The sequence below is a fragment of the Schistocerca piceifrons genome, chromosome 1, assembly GCF_021461385.2.
Source record: "Schistocerca piceifrons isolate TAMUIC-IGC-003096 chromosome 1, iqSchPice1.1, whole genome shotgun sequence".
Lineage (NCBI taxonomy): Eukaryota > Metazoa > Arthropoda > Insecta > Orthoptera > Acrididae > Schistocerca > Schistocerca piceifrons.
Window position 1 is genome coordinate 729,387,891 of NC_060138.1, and position 13,601 is coordinate 729,401,491.

Consider the following 13,601-nt stretch of genomic DNA (forward strand, 5'->3'; position numbering starts at 1 on the left):
GCTAAGGCCTCCCGTCGGGTAGACCGTTTGCCTGGTGCAGGTCCTTCGATTTGACGCCACTTCGGCGACCTGCGCGTCGATGGGGATGAAATGAAATGATGATGATTAGGACAACACAACAGCCAATCCCTGAGCGTAGAAAATCTCCGACCCAGCCGGGAATCGAACCCGGGACCTTAAGATTGACATTCCGTCACGCTGACCACTCAGCTACTGGGGCCGGACGACACCTCAATAATAGTCCATCAATGCGAAAGTGCGGGATTTTGTCCATTAACTGACCTCTCGATTATGTCCCATGAATTTAGTTGATATGTCATTGCCAGGAGATCCTATGGATAGTCTGGCTGCCTGTAATCACTGTTGCTCAATTAGCACCACCCAGGAGGCACGTGTAGGGTATTTTAAGGTTAAACCTACGGACTTGAGCAACGTTACATCGATGATGGGCAGATGTACTGCCCTTATGAGAGAATTCCACAAGATCCAGGAATTCCAACCTACCCGTGCATAGCGACCTGCCACTTTTAAATCATAGAGACTGAAATCACGTCATCCAACTCTGTGCGATGTTGCTGACATGGTTGCTAAGGATTTGAAACCTCTTGAAGAATGGAAAGGTCAGTGGGTAGCAGTGACAGATCTGCACCTGCGTAACATCTTCTCAGGTGCTAAACTTCCAAGTGGATTCGACCTACCACGCAAGACCTGGACTACTCTCAACAGAATCCGTACCGGCCATGGCCGATGCAGGGATGCTAAGTGGAAGAAGCTGCCTGATCCAGCCTGTGACTGCGGGGCTCCATACCAGACTGTTCACCACATTGTCACTGAATGCAGGATTCTAGCCTATCACGGCGTCAAAGAGGACTTCCTGCTAGCAACTCCAGATGCAGTGCGCTGGATTGAAGGACTGGATATTCAGTTGTAAAGACAGACTTAAGTTTCTTGTGTGTCAGTATGTACATACTTATATGTAATTTAATTTCATGATATGTCTGTATTAGCCATACGTTAAATAATGTCCCATGTATGTTTGATGGGGTTCATTTCAGGTGACCTGGGTGGCCAGATCATTCGCTCGAATTGTCCAAATTTCTTCGGACTAACCGCAAACAAATGTGGCCCAGTGACATTGCGCATTGTATTCCATAAGAATTACACTTTCTTTGAGAACATGAAGTCCATGAATGACTGCAAATGATCAAGTAGCAAAACATAACCATTTCTAGTCAGTGATCGGTTCAGTCGGACCATACTACCCAATCCTTTCCATGGAAACCCAGCGCACACCATTATGCAGCCATCACGTGCTTGCACAGTGCCTTGTTGACAACCCGGGCCCATGGCTTCGTAGGGTCTGCGCCACACTCGAAGCCTGCCATCTGCGTTACTAATTGAAATCGGGAGTCATCGGAGCAGGCCACGTTTTTTCCAGTCGTCTAGGGTACGACCGATGTGGTCACGACCCCAGGAGAGACGCTGCAGGCCATGTCGTGCCTTTAGCGAAGGCAGCCGCGTCGGTCGTTTCCTTCCATAGCACATTAACGTCATATTTGCCCGCACTCTCCTAACGGATACATTCGGCTTACGTCCCACATTAATTTCTGCGGTTTTTCACACAGTGTTGTTTGTCTGCCAGCACTGACAGAATGGTTCAAGTGGCTCTGAGCACTATGGGACTTGACATCTGAGGTCATCACTCCTCTAGAACTTAGAACTACTTAAACCTAACTAACCTAAGGACATCACATACATCCACGCCCGAGGCGGGATTCGAACCTGCGACCGTAGCGGTTTCACGGTTCCAGACTAGCGCCTAGAACCGCTCGGTCACAACGGCCGGCGTCAGCACTGACAACTCGACGCAAACGCCGCCACTGTCGTTAGTTAATTGAATGCCGTCGGCCAGTGCATTGTCCAATGTGTGAGATAATATCTGAATTTTGGTATTCTCGGCACATTCTTCATACTGAGGATTGGCGAATATTGAATTCACTAATTATTTGCGAAATGGAATGTGCCTTGCTTCCAGCTCCAATTACTGTTCCGCGTTAAAGTCTGTTAATTCTCGTCGTGCAGTCATAATCACGTCGGATATCTTTTGACACGAATCACTTTAATACAGGTTACAGCTCCGCTAGTGCACTGCCCTTATATACCGTGTGTACGCGATACTGTCGCCATCTATATGTCTGCATATCGCTGTCCCATAGCTTTTGTCACCACAGTGTAAAGCAAAGTTTTAATTACAGCTTCGCCGGCCGATATTGTGAGGGAAGAGGAAAGAATAGCAGGCGTCGCATTTGGAACTGAAACGTCCTCTTAGAAAAATTAATGAATTACTGTGCTGATAAACCCCTTACGTTATTTGATTTTCAAACATCTGAGCAGAACTGAATGTACTCAGACATTTTTCTCTTTCCTTACTCCGATCAACACTAAACTGACGCACAATACTTTTAGCGCAACGCAATCTGACTTTCAACAATCCCAACAAAAGAATGGCTCTGACTAACAATAACCTATACCTTTCATGAATCACTTACCTCGCAAAAATCTTCGTTACTCAAACTACTGCAATACAGCGTGCGCCAATACTGCCAGCTAAATAAGATTCTAACTACTGAAGGCACTAACTACTGATAGGCATAGTTAGCAAATGAAAGCTTTTGATAGAGAACAAACAATGTATTTACCTTAATAGTGTTCAAAAGTCATAATATATATAGCATCATGGCATCCAGTCTCACAAATTTACTGTCTCTGATGGACACACGTCCGCATCATCCGCTCTCAAAACTCCGCCATTTCTCTCCCCACATCCACCACTGCTGGCGGCTCACCTCCAACTGCGCAACGCTACGCGCTGTTCACATCCAACTGCCCACTACAATAGCGAAAATTACAACAATGCCAACCAGCCACAGACTGCACACAACACAGTCAGTGATTTTAATACAGAGCGCTGCTTGGCGTTACCAATATAGAATCCTAAACAGCCTATTTACAAAACATGTATATCAGTGCAATGCGCTAATCACCGGAAAAAGTAGGCACACCGTTGGTGGACGACCTCTCTTTTTAAAAGTAGGGAGCAGTGTGGTGGGACAAAATTAATGTACGACCTTAAAGCCCATTTGGAATATGGGCTATTTAATATTTTTTTTCGAGTAGAACCTACAAATTTCGAATTGTTAATGAACTCTAGAATGAGATTTTCATTCAGCAGCGGAGTGTGCGCCGATATGAAACCTCCTGGCAGATTAAAACTGTGTGCAGGACCGATACTCGAATTCGGGACCTTTACCTTTCGCGGGCAAGTGCTGTGAGGAAGGGTCGTGAGTCGTGCTTGGGTAGCTCAGATGGTAGAGCACTTGCCCGCTTAAGGCAAAGGTCCCGAGTTTGAGTCTCGTTCCGGCACACAGTTTTATTCTGTTATTGAACTGTTCAGACCCTAAAATTTCCTGAGATGGCACCTCTGTTTAGAGAGCTAACCCTGTAACAGTAATATTACCCATCATTCTGAGTCATTTAGCTGCAGCGGTGTCATATGCCAGCTTAATGTACACATTGTTGTCGCTGACTGCGAGAATATGTCAATAAGGACTGCATTTTCTTTTCCACACCGTGCACATTACTATCTAACAGCTCAATTATTTCCCGCCAAGCGTCTAATCGTTACAATTCGTTTTTATAATCACAGTTTTTAAGACCCGCCATAAATATTCTCGTTCAAAATCTTTATCAGCTTTAACGCTGTCTCCGTGTACCACCAGTCAGTACGACAATATTCTTAAGCAAAATAAATACATATCCGTTCAACAGACGCAGCAAATCGCTACTGAACCGACGGACATTCGACCCTACGTCCACACCAGAGGAGAGGTCCCATGGTCAACCCACCGCCAAAGCTTTGATGTTTCCGCCGGCATTCCGAACCTCATCCAAGGATAACCGCTTCGTTGGCTCCTATTTGCCGTCCGTGCTCAGTAAGCGACTCTCGGCCAACGAAGCAGTTGATTGTTTTCGTTCGCAGCAGCGTGTACGCGTCTTAAGGTGCTGGCATGCCGATGGAACTGTCACTTCATCGCCTCCCAAGCGGTATAACTGTGTGAATCGTTCACGAAACGAACGTTAGCTGTCATTTTCTCCTCTGCCTGTGTTGAGTAGTAAGAAATGTCTTCTGTCGTCGACCATCTGGTCAAGTCGTCGTAAGTCGTCCACAAGGTTATCCTTTGTAAAGGAAACGTTAATTGGTGTACCCGGATGTTTCTCCAAACGTATTCAGGGTGAAAAAGTACAGAGACATACTTCAGGAGATGATTCCCGACAGGAAAATGGAGGGTGACTCTGCTATACAGCAGTTAGCACTGGTACATTAAATTACACGTTATATGGTATTAATTTCTTCTGTGTTACAAAATACGTTGAAAGTTGTCGCAGTGGGATGTAATGCAAGCGTTTACTCGTAGCACTATGGATTGCTTCACTCTGTTGCAGGCTCCATGCTGTAGCCGAATAGCGTAACAGAGAACGGCATACTGTGTTGTAGAGTCGGCAGGTCAGCAACTGCTTGAGAATACACAGCATTTTTAAGGTGCCCACGCAAGTAAAACTTGTCGGTCTGCGGACTTTCCTGGGGAAGATGAGATAAGTGTTAACGAGAAACGATACGGAAATGGCCTGGTCTTCCACCATGCATCAGAAATATTACCTGTCGTATTGATAAACCCCTATTCTGCATCAAAAGAGACATTGTGTTCGGTCTTCTACATTCTGCGAGGTTGCATGCCAAACCACCTGATTTTTCGTCTGCAGAAGAATCCAAAAAGTAGTCGGAAATAGAAACGATTGTTTCGCTTTCGCTGCAGTAACCTTGGATCCCAAATGATTGTGCCCTTTCCCCCTTGTCAACAAGCTGTAAATCTTCGTTTAGTGCTACTTAATTCCATGACGTCTGTTTTCAACAAGATGTCATTGAAAGTTCGCAAACGTCATGGTAAACATGCAAGCATGCATGCATGCAAGAGCATTGCGAAGATTTGCTAAAATCAACGACGCCCGGCTACCGAGTAGTAAAGTCTCCACATAGCTATATAAATTTGAGCGAGGAAGGCTCTAGGTTCTTCCAGTGCGGATGCACGATATCTTTCGAACCTCTGTGGGACTTTGCGAAAGCTACGGGCAGTGGGGCTAATGGACGGATGCGCTACTTCCTCGTGGCAGGTTGGGATTTGGGTTGGACGGGAAGTGTGTCTGGATGACCCATGCGATGCGGTTAAGGCAACCATTCTAGAGAAGCGAAGTCCCAGTCTGGTACAGATTTTCAGCCTTCACCACTGATTCGTTTCATTGCATGTGGACGGCTGACGTCCTGATTTCTCGTAATACAGTCTCCACAAAGTGATGGCTGACCTGGAGGAAACGCCCAAGCCTGAGCGTCAGGTTGACCGCAGACTCCATCGCCTCAGCAGGTCTGTCGCATCCCAGACGAGACATTCTCTCGCTATGTGTGTAATGTACAGAAAACCACAGGCCGAATCATACTCTAGGTCGGATAATTAAAACAGCGAAACCTCGTTACTGCAGACTCAGAAAATATATTGTGCTGCAAGCTCTGTACTTGCCACTGTGCGTACAGCTGGGAACTATCTTTTCTGTGTTTTCAATCGGTGTGGTCAGACGTCACAATTAATACGCAACAGGTCGTCCATTTTCAAGTGATTTTGAAGTGCCTTTGTACGCATGCGATATGTGATCTGATATATAGAAGTGGGCTATGACGTGTCGCATATTATATCAGGATCAAGTGCGAGGTACGTCAAATCTCGTAGACAGTTGCTCATATGCTATAGAATAAAACTGGATGTTACACACTGACGTCCGTCTGGTGAATCGTTATTTTATAAATTCAGATCAACTGGCACCAAACAAATGGAAAATGAGATTAAGAAGTCGTTAGTATAAATTTTTTCGTTCATGGAAGCTAGCGTGATATTATATCAACAGGTTGTCCACTGTCAAAGAACTGTGTCCTAATCAAAATATTTTGATTATCAAATACGCCGGGAGAAACTCAAGAATCACAACTGTGTCCTAATTTTCGGTTGTAGGAACCATAATGATCATGGGTACTCTTTGCATATCCCCATCACATTTGGCACTTTGTTTCTTGTCTGTTGTTAAAAGCATTCAGACTTCCGTAGTAGCATTGTGCATAAGGTTCTCACAGTGGTGATTCTTCTCAAAAGTACTCGTGCTACAGTCGAGTCATTTTAGTGTAAAAGAAAGTGCCCCGTATCGATCATATCCGATCATCATAGCGACAACAGATGTTTCCTCGAGACGTGTTGTTGCAGGCCATCTGATGTGGTAATGCCCAAAATTGAATTCAGTCATTCTCGTAACCGTTGGAGGTACTCAAAAAATATTTGTTCGTTCTGTTAAGCTAGTACAAACCCTCTTCAAGAGCTATACAAATGTGTGAGAGTACAAGAATATTGCATACTTTTCCTGAGCATTCACCTTAGACTTAGAAACATCGCGCGGCCCAAAGCTACTGCGGAAATGGATGACACGGAGCTTTTGGTGGTGGGTACAGTTCCAACTGTAATTCATCATGGTTGAATATCTCGACTTCGCCTGGCGGTCACGTCTTGGCTTGCTCGCAGCCGTCTGAATGAACCGGAACTGGCGCTCCGTGGTTGGCAGAGCTGAGCGAGTGCAGGACGCCAACCTCGGGCGCCAAATAAATAATGCCGACGGGCGGACAGCGCAGGCCGTTGCGATCGGCTCAGAGATTTACGGGCGGCAGCACTGCGCACCTGGCAGCTCCCTGTTTATTCCTAAGCAAGTGGATGGTGCTGTTTGCACGCAGTACAAATGGACACTTCAGTTTTAGCAATTCCTTATCGACACAAGAAAAATTTATTCTTGTTTGAGCCCCATTATAATCAGCCTATGTGCTGCTTCTACGTGGTGCGTTCAATAAGTAACGAAACACTTTTTTTCTGAAAGGTGGTTGGTTTTATTCAATATTCCAGTACATCGTATTATTCTCCACTCTTTTAGTTACAAAAGCCTATTTTTCAACATAATCAGTGCGACGGCCTTACACCACCTTACTGGATGGACGTGTATGCCAGCATTGTACTACTCCACTAGTGGACGTGGAAGTCAACGCCTTAACAGACGGTAGATGGAAGGTGCCTAGATCCGGGCTGTAGGGTGGGTCCGGAAGATCAGTCCCATGAAGTTTCATGAGCTCTCGGATGCGCATCCTTGTATGAGGCCTTGCATTGTTATGGAAAAGTACGAGTGGCGTTTGAAAAGTCCGTGCAAAGTCCGAGAGATTGCACCACCGGCGCGTATCGAGGTTATGTTTAGTTAGTAGCATCTTTGGAAAGAATGCATACCAAGTTTCAGCCGTATTGGTCTATTTCTTTCTGTTTGGCATTCGTGTGAATCAAGGAAGTCGAGTGATTGTCAAAAAATGGACGAAAAAGAATTTCGTGTGGTGATTAAACATTACTTTATGAGAGGCAAAACGCCTCAGGAGACTAAAGAGAAGCTTGGTAAACATTACAGTGACTCTGCACCTTAGATTAAAACAGTTTATAAGTGGTTTCAAAATTTTCAGAGTGGCCATATCGGCAGCAGTGGTGCTGCACGTTCTGGACGCCCTGTGGAGGTTACGACTCACCTGTCTTAGCATACGTATAGCTCAGTTAAATTGCAAACCACTCCATAGTATCTCACGAACAGACAAAATTGGGCACTGTTTATGATTCGTCTCTCCGTCCTCCTGGTGCCGAGACGACATACCATACAAAGCATTACATTATACAGATACTCGTTACTGTCAGTTACACTAGAGACAACTGTGCACGCACAACCCTCACATTTCGTAAATAAAATGTTACTTTGCGCAAAAGGAAGAAAAACATTTTCAATTACGCAGCTGAATGTTTAACTCCATGGCATCTAGTTATCTTTGCGACACGACCTTATGTTGTGCAGATGCTAACCATGTGATGAAAGTCATACGTCAGTACCACCAAGACCTGCTGCTTGATAAACCTTTGTTATCTACCATTTCCAGTCCACCTGTCGTCATCAGGTACCATAAAATTATTTACATCACCCTTTCTGGCGTAAAACATAATATTTAGATCAGTACTCAGAGTGAACTCCTTGCAGGAAGATGGAAGCCTAGTCTGACAGTGATTGCAGGTTACTGAACTGTACTAATGTATTTTACTATTTGCTATATTAATGGAAGATTACTGTTGACGATGCTGACGGCAGTTTAAGTGAAATAGGACGGAATTTTATTTTGTTGTTAATGGCGAAATAAGAATGTTGTAATGTACCATTGCCAGGCCATCCATGTGAGCTAGTCCTGTTCGCTTTTGTAGTCGCATCGGATAGTGTCAAGTTGCAGGGGAAATTTTTTTCCGAACTGAAGTTGGGTTTCAGTAATCTTTGTAAATGGTTTGTGGGTGGGGCCTACATGGCTCAGTTACAGGGAGAGTAATTTTCTCTTGACGGCCGGTGTTTCCAATGTCTGTTGCAGAAAAAAATTCTGGAAGTCCTGCCAAAAAGTGGTACTGTACCGAAGCGCTGTAAGAAGGAAGAGGAAATTTTCCTTGAGAATGCCTACATTCTGCTCGTGGCCCTGAGTGGCTACGCGATTTCGGAGCTCGCGGAAATGAAGGATCGGCTGACATGTTGTGGGGCTACGAAGCCGTGTGTCCTCAGGCACGGAGGTGGTGTTTCCGTTGTGTATTTCTGACGTCGCAAGTATGGGACAGCCGATAAACGTGTTACGGAACGGAAGACAGGTTGAATCCGAAGCGTCTTCTTAGGTGCGGGTGTAGAATTCTGCTTAGGCACCTATCAGTTTTTCTCAGGGAGTTTGACTTATTCCACAGAACACAAAACTGAGAGCAGAAAGTGGAGCCATTGGGTGGTGTTGGAGAAAAGTGGCGGACGTGGCCAGGATTTATACATGCCAGTAAATTTGTTTTCGTGAAAGTTCCTGAGTGCTGTTTTTGTATGACTATTGTCGTATTGACTTTGAATTGTATTCCTATTTCGTTATGGTTATTGGCTGAGTTTGCTAGTAGGCAATTGGAGGCGGTATATGAACCGTTAGCGATGTACATAATCTAGTGCAGAAGTCAGATCTCTGAATCTTTTGTGAGTCACGCAGATACAGGGCTTTTAATTGCTGACTTTGGAGTGGTGAGAAATTTTAAGCCTGTCTCGCGGGTCAAAGCTAGACCGGCGACACTCGATTAGACTATTGTGATAATATAGGTGCGCGATAAACGTTTCCAATTAAGTCCACGGAGCAGTTCGTCCAGTAATTTGTCTCGCTCCTTGCGCATCGCTAAGGGTGCGTGGGTGCACTCCGCAACCGCAAGTTTGAATCCGCGGAACGACGCGAAAGGACCGACAGACAGACGAAAGGAATGTTTCAGTGTTGCCGCACAGTCCGGTGCAAGTAATTTGTTGTGGCGCTCGGTGGTGATCAGTTAGCGAATAACGGTTTACTTCAACAGCAACTCTTGGTGGTTCTGAAATATTACTTTTTCTCATTTACGTTATTTTCAAGGGCGCTTTAGGACTGTTTTGGCAGTGGCTTTCTACATGAGTGTAGAATAACATAACAGAGTGCACTGCGATTCGATAGAAAGCCGCCGGCCGAAGTGGCCGTGCGGTTCTAGGCGCTGCATTCTGGAACCGCGGGACCGCTACGGTCGCAGGTTCGAATCCTGCCTCGGGCATGGATGTGTGTGATGTCCTTAGGTTAGTTAGGTTTAACTAGTTCTAAGTTCTAGGGGACTAATGACCTCAGCAGTTGAGTCCCATAGTGCTCAGAGCCATTTGAACCATTTTTGATAGAAAGCCTGCTCCTCTTGAACACCATCGACTGGCTAGTTGAGCCCAAGTGTTCATCAGACACATAGATGACGTTCAAAAGAGTTGCATGACATCAGTCTGCGAGACAATGTGGATAAGTCTGTAAGACAGTATGTTGTTGCACAGTCGAACCCCCTGAGCTGTTCACCACCTAGATAATAAAACTAAACTCCACCCGAACAGGTTATTTTTATTCAGCGTATGTGGTTTTCAAGTACAAATGGTTTCATGTTTAAATACACACAGACAGATAAAGATAAAATCAACATACATTATAACACATAGATAATGTCTCGTCTTATGGACATTCAATTAAGGATAAAGTAGGCATACACAGGTTGTTACAATAAGGTATCTTGTCATAGATAAGATAAAATTATCATATAGAAATTGTTGCTATAAGGTCATTCAGCAATCAAATATATGGAATCTATAGAGTCTGTTTGAAGTTCTACGTCTAGGTTTTCCATCCACTCGACGGCTGCAGGGGAGGCTGCATAAAGTTCTCGAATGGATCCTTTAAACGCACGTTTAGGGCATTCCTGAATGATGTGCTGGATCGTTTGCTCTGGACGTCCACAATCGCACTGTGGTGAATCTCGTATGCCCCATCTACAGAGCATCTCGCCACTTCTGCCATGACCAGTTCTGAGTCTATTGAGTATAACCCAAGTTCTTCTTGGCAGGTCTGTACCAGGTAGGTTTCGGCCAGGTGATATTTCATTGCAGTTCTTGGATAGTCCAGTCTGAGACCATTCATTTTTCCATGAATCCATAGCATCGTAAGACGTAGCATAAGGTTTCGTCTTACCCGAACAGGTGATGAAGGCCCTACGGTACCGACCGGCCGCCGTGTCATTCTCAGCCCACAGGCGACACTGGATGCGGATATGGAGGGGCGTGTGGTCAGCACACCGCTCTCCCCTTCGTATGTCAGCTTACGAGACCGGAGCCGCTATTTTTCAATCAAATAGGTCCTCAGTTTGCCTCACAAGAGCTGGGTGCACCCCACTTGCCAACAGCGCTCGGGGGACCGATGGTCACCCATCCAAGTGCTAGCCCAGCCCGACAGCGCTTAACTTCGGTGATCTGATGGGAACCGATGTTACCACTGTGGCAAGGCGGATGGCCCACCTAGATAATGGTGATTGACATTTCCATAGTCCGTGACCTGACTACCTTCTGCTACAGCGGCTTGCGTTGCTGAGCTGTGGAGCTGGATCCTAAGGACAATTTTGCTAGGAGAAGTAGATCACGCTGGAGATGACGGTTTGAGCCTCCCCACTCCTGAACTTAGGTTTGGTAAACGATAAGTTTATATTGGTGGTCAGTGGATTCTTCTGGGACAAAATGAGATATCATAATAAATTTAGAACATTGGCGCGAGTCACCGAAATGTTACAACGTGTTCAGACTGAATACAATGTCTTATGAAATAAGTGAAATATTCTGAAAACTCAATATTAAACAAGTAAACACAACGGAAACTGCGCCACTCCAGTCTGAGAGTATAGATCGTTCCGAATGTAGTCACAGTACTGCTTAGAAAAAAATACATCGCTTTACTGTTGTGACATAATCATTTGATGGATAGTGTAAAAGTACATTGTCGTATTACACCATGTTGTAAACACATTGTAGTCCAAAATTACTCAAAAAATCAGAAATTACCTGTATTTATCGAGGACATTCTGAGAACTGCGATAAACAGCTTTCTTCATTCGGTTGCTGCCACCTACTGGTTGTTTTTGCAGTTGTGCTCTTCAGTCCAGAGACTGGTTTGATGCAGCTCTCCATGCTACTCTAACCTGTGCAACCTTCATCTCCCAGTACCTACTGCAACCTACATCCTTCTGAATATGTTTAGTGTATTCATCTCTTGGTCTCCCTCTACGATTTTTACCTTCCACGCTGCCCTCCAATACCAAATTGGTGATGCCTTGATGCTTCAGAATATGCCCTACCAACCGATCCCTTCTTCTAATCAAGCTGTGCCCCAAATTTCTCTTCTCTCCAATTACATTCAATACCTCCTCATTAGTTATGTGATCTACCCATCTAATCTTCAGCATTCTTCTGTAGCACCAAATTTCAAAAGCTACAATTCTCTTCTTGTCCAAACTATTTATCGTCCATGTTTCACTTCCATACGTGGCTACACTCCATACAAATACTTTCAGAAACGACTTCCTGACATTTAAATCTATACTCGATGTTAAAAAATTTTTCTTCTTCAGAAACGCTTTCCTTGCCCTTGCCAGTCTACATTTTAAATCTTCTCTACTTCGACAATCGTCAGTTATTTTGGTCCCCAAATAGCAAAACTCCTTTACTACTTTAAGTGTCTCATTTGCTAATCTAATTCTCTCACCATCAACCGACTTAGACTACATTCCATTACCGTCGTTTTGCTTTTGTTAATGTTCATCTTATATCCTCCTTTCAAGACACTATCCATTCCGTTCGACTACTCTTCCAGGTCCTTTCCTGTCTCTGACAGAATTATAATGTCACCGGCGAACATCAAAGGTTTTATTTCGTCTCCACGGATTTTAATTCCTCTTCCGAGTTTTTCTTTTGTTTCCTTTACCTACTGGTAACTTGCAGAAAGGAAATAGTGATCCTCTGAAAGCGCAATGTGTGAGATAAATGGTGGAATCAGCCACAGCGACTTCAGTTTATTCCCTGAGCTGGAAAACACGAAATTTGGATGAGGGGTATACGCTACACAAGGAGCGAGGAGGACGGGAGAACAGAAGCAGGCGGCCGTGGCGCAGCTTTCGCGCTTTTCCCGCCGGCGCAGCGGCGTGTGGCAGTGAGTGTGAGTGTGTGCGCACTGGTTGCTCTGCTTTCGCCGGACGCCATCCCCCGGAAACGGCGCCGGACTGCGACTGCTCCGGCCGCGGCTGCGGTCCCCCTGCAGCAGGAAACCTGGCCGCACCACGCGTTGCTCAACCTCCCGACCGCGGCCCCGCTTGCGACACTCCGGTATTGGTCCAGTACGCGATTTCTGGACTCACGCTGGCGAGTAGAGGCCGTGCAAAACAACAGTATTGCAACCACTGGCGGCTGGTAGCGTAATTCATAAATACATGTCAAGTTACAACATGCAATCGACTTTATGATAAAGAAATACGTATTCTAATAACCTTTTTTAGTATTGGACTTGGAAGAGCACTTGAACGGAATGCACAGTGGCTTGAAAGGAGGGTATAAGATGAACATCAACAAAAGCAAAACGAGGATACTGGAATGTATTCGAATTAAGTCGGGTGATGCTGAGGGAATTACATTAGGAAATGAGACACTTAAAGTAGTAAAGGAGTTTTGCTGTTTGGGGAGCAAAATAACTGAAGATGGTCGAAGTAGAGAGGATATAAAATGTAGACTGGCAATGGCAAGGAAAGCATTTCTGAAGAAGAGAAATTTGTTAACATCGAGTATTGATTTAAGTGTCAGGAAGTCGTTTCTGAAAGTATTTGTATGGAGTGTAGCCTTGTATGAAAGTGAAATATGGACGATAGAGAAGAGAAGCTTTCGAAATGTGGTGCTACAGAAGAATGCTGAAGATTAGATGGGTGAATCACGTAACTAATGAGAAGGTATTGAATAGAATTAGGGAGAAGAGGAGCTTGTGGCACAACTTGACTAGAAGAAGGGATCGGTTGATA

At 44.9% G+C, this 13,601-nt stretch overlaps 1 protein-coding gene and 1 pseudogene across 9 annotated transcripts in view; one reads left to right on the plus strand and one right to left on the minus strand.

The window, feature by feature from the left end:
* The window catches only part of LOC124711251 (protein held out wings), a 429,435-nt gene that overhangs the window by 224,359 nt on the left and 191,475 nt on the right, over window positions 1-13,601 (plus strand). The gene's annotated exons all lie outside the window — the stretch shown is intronic.
* On the minus strand, window positions 10,944-11,060 carry LOC124722633 (annotated as a pseudogene).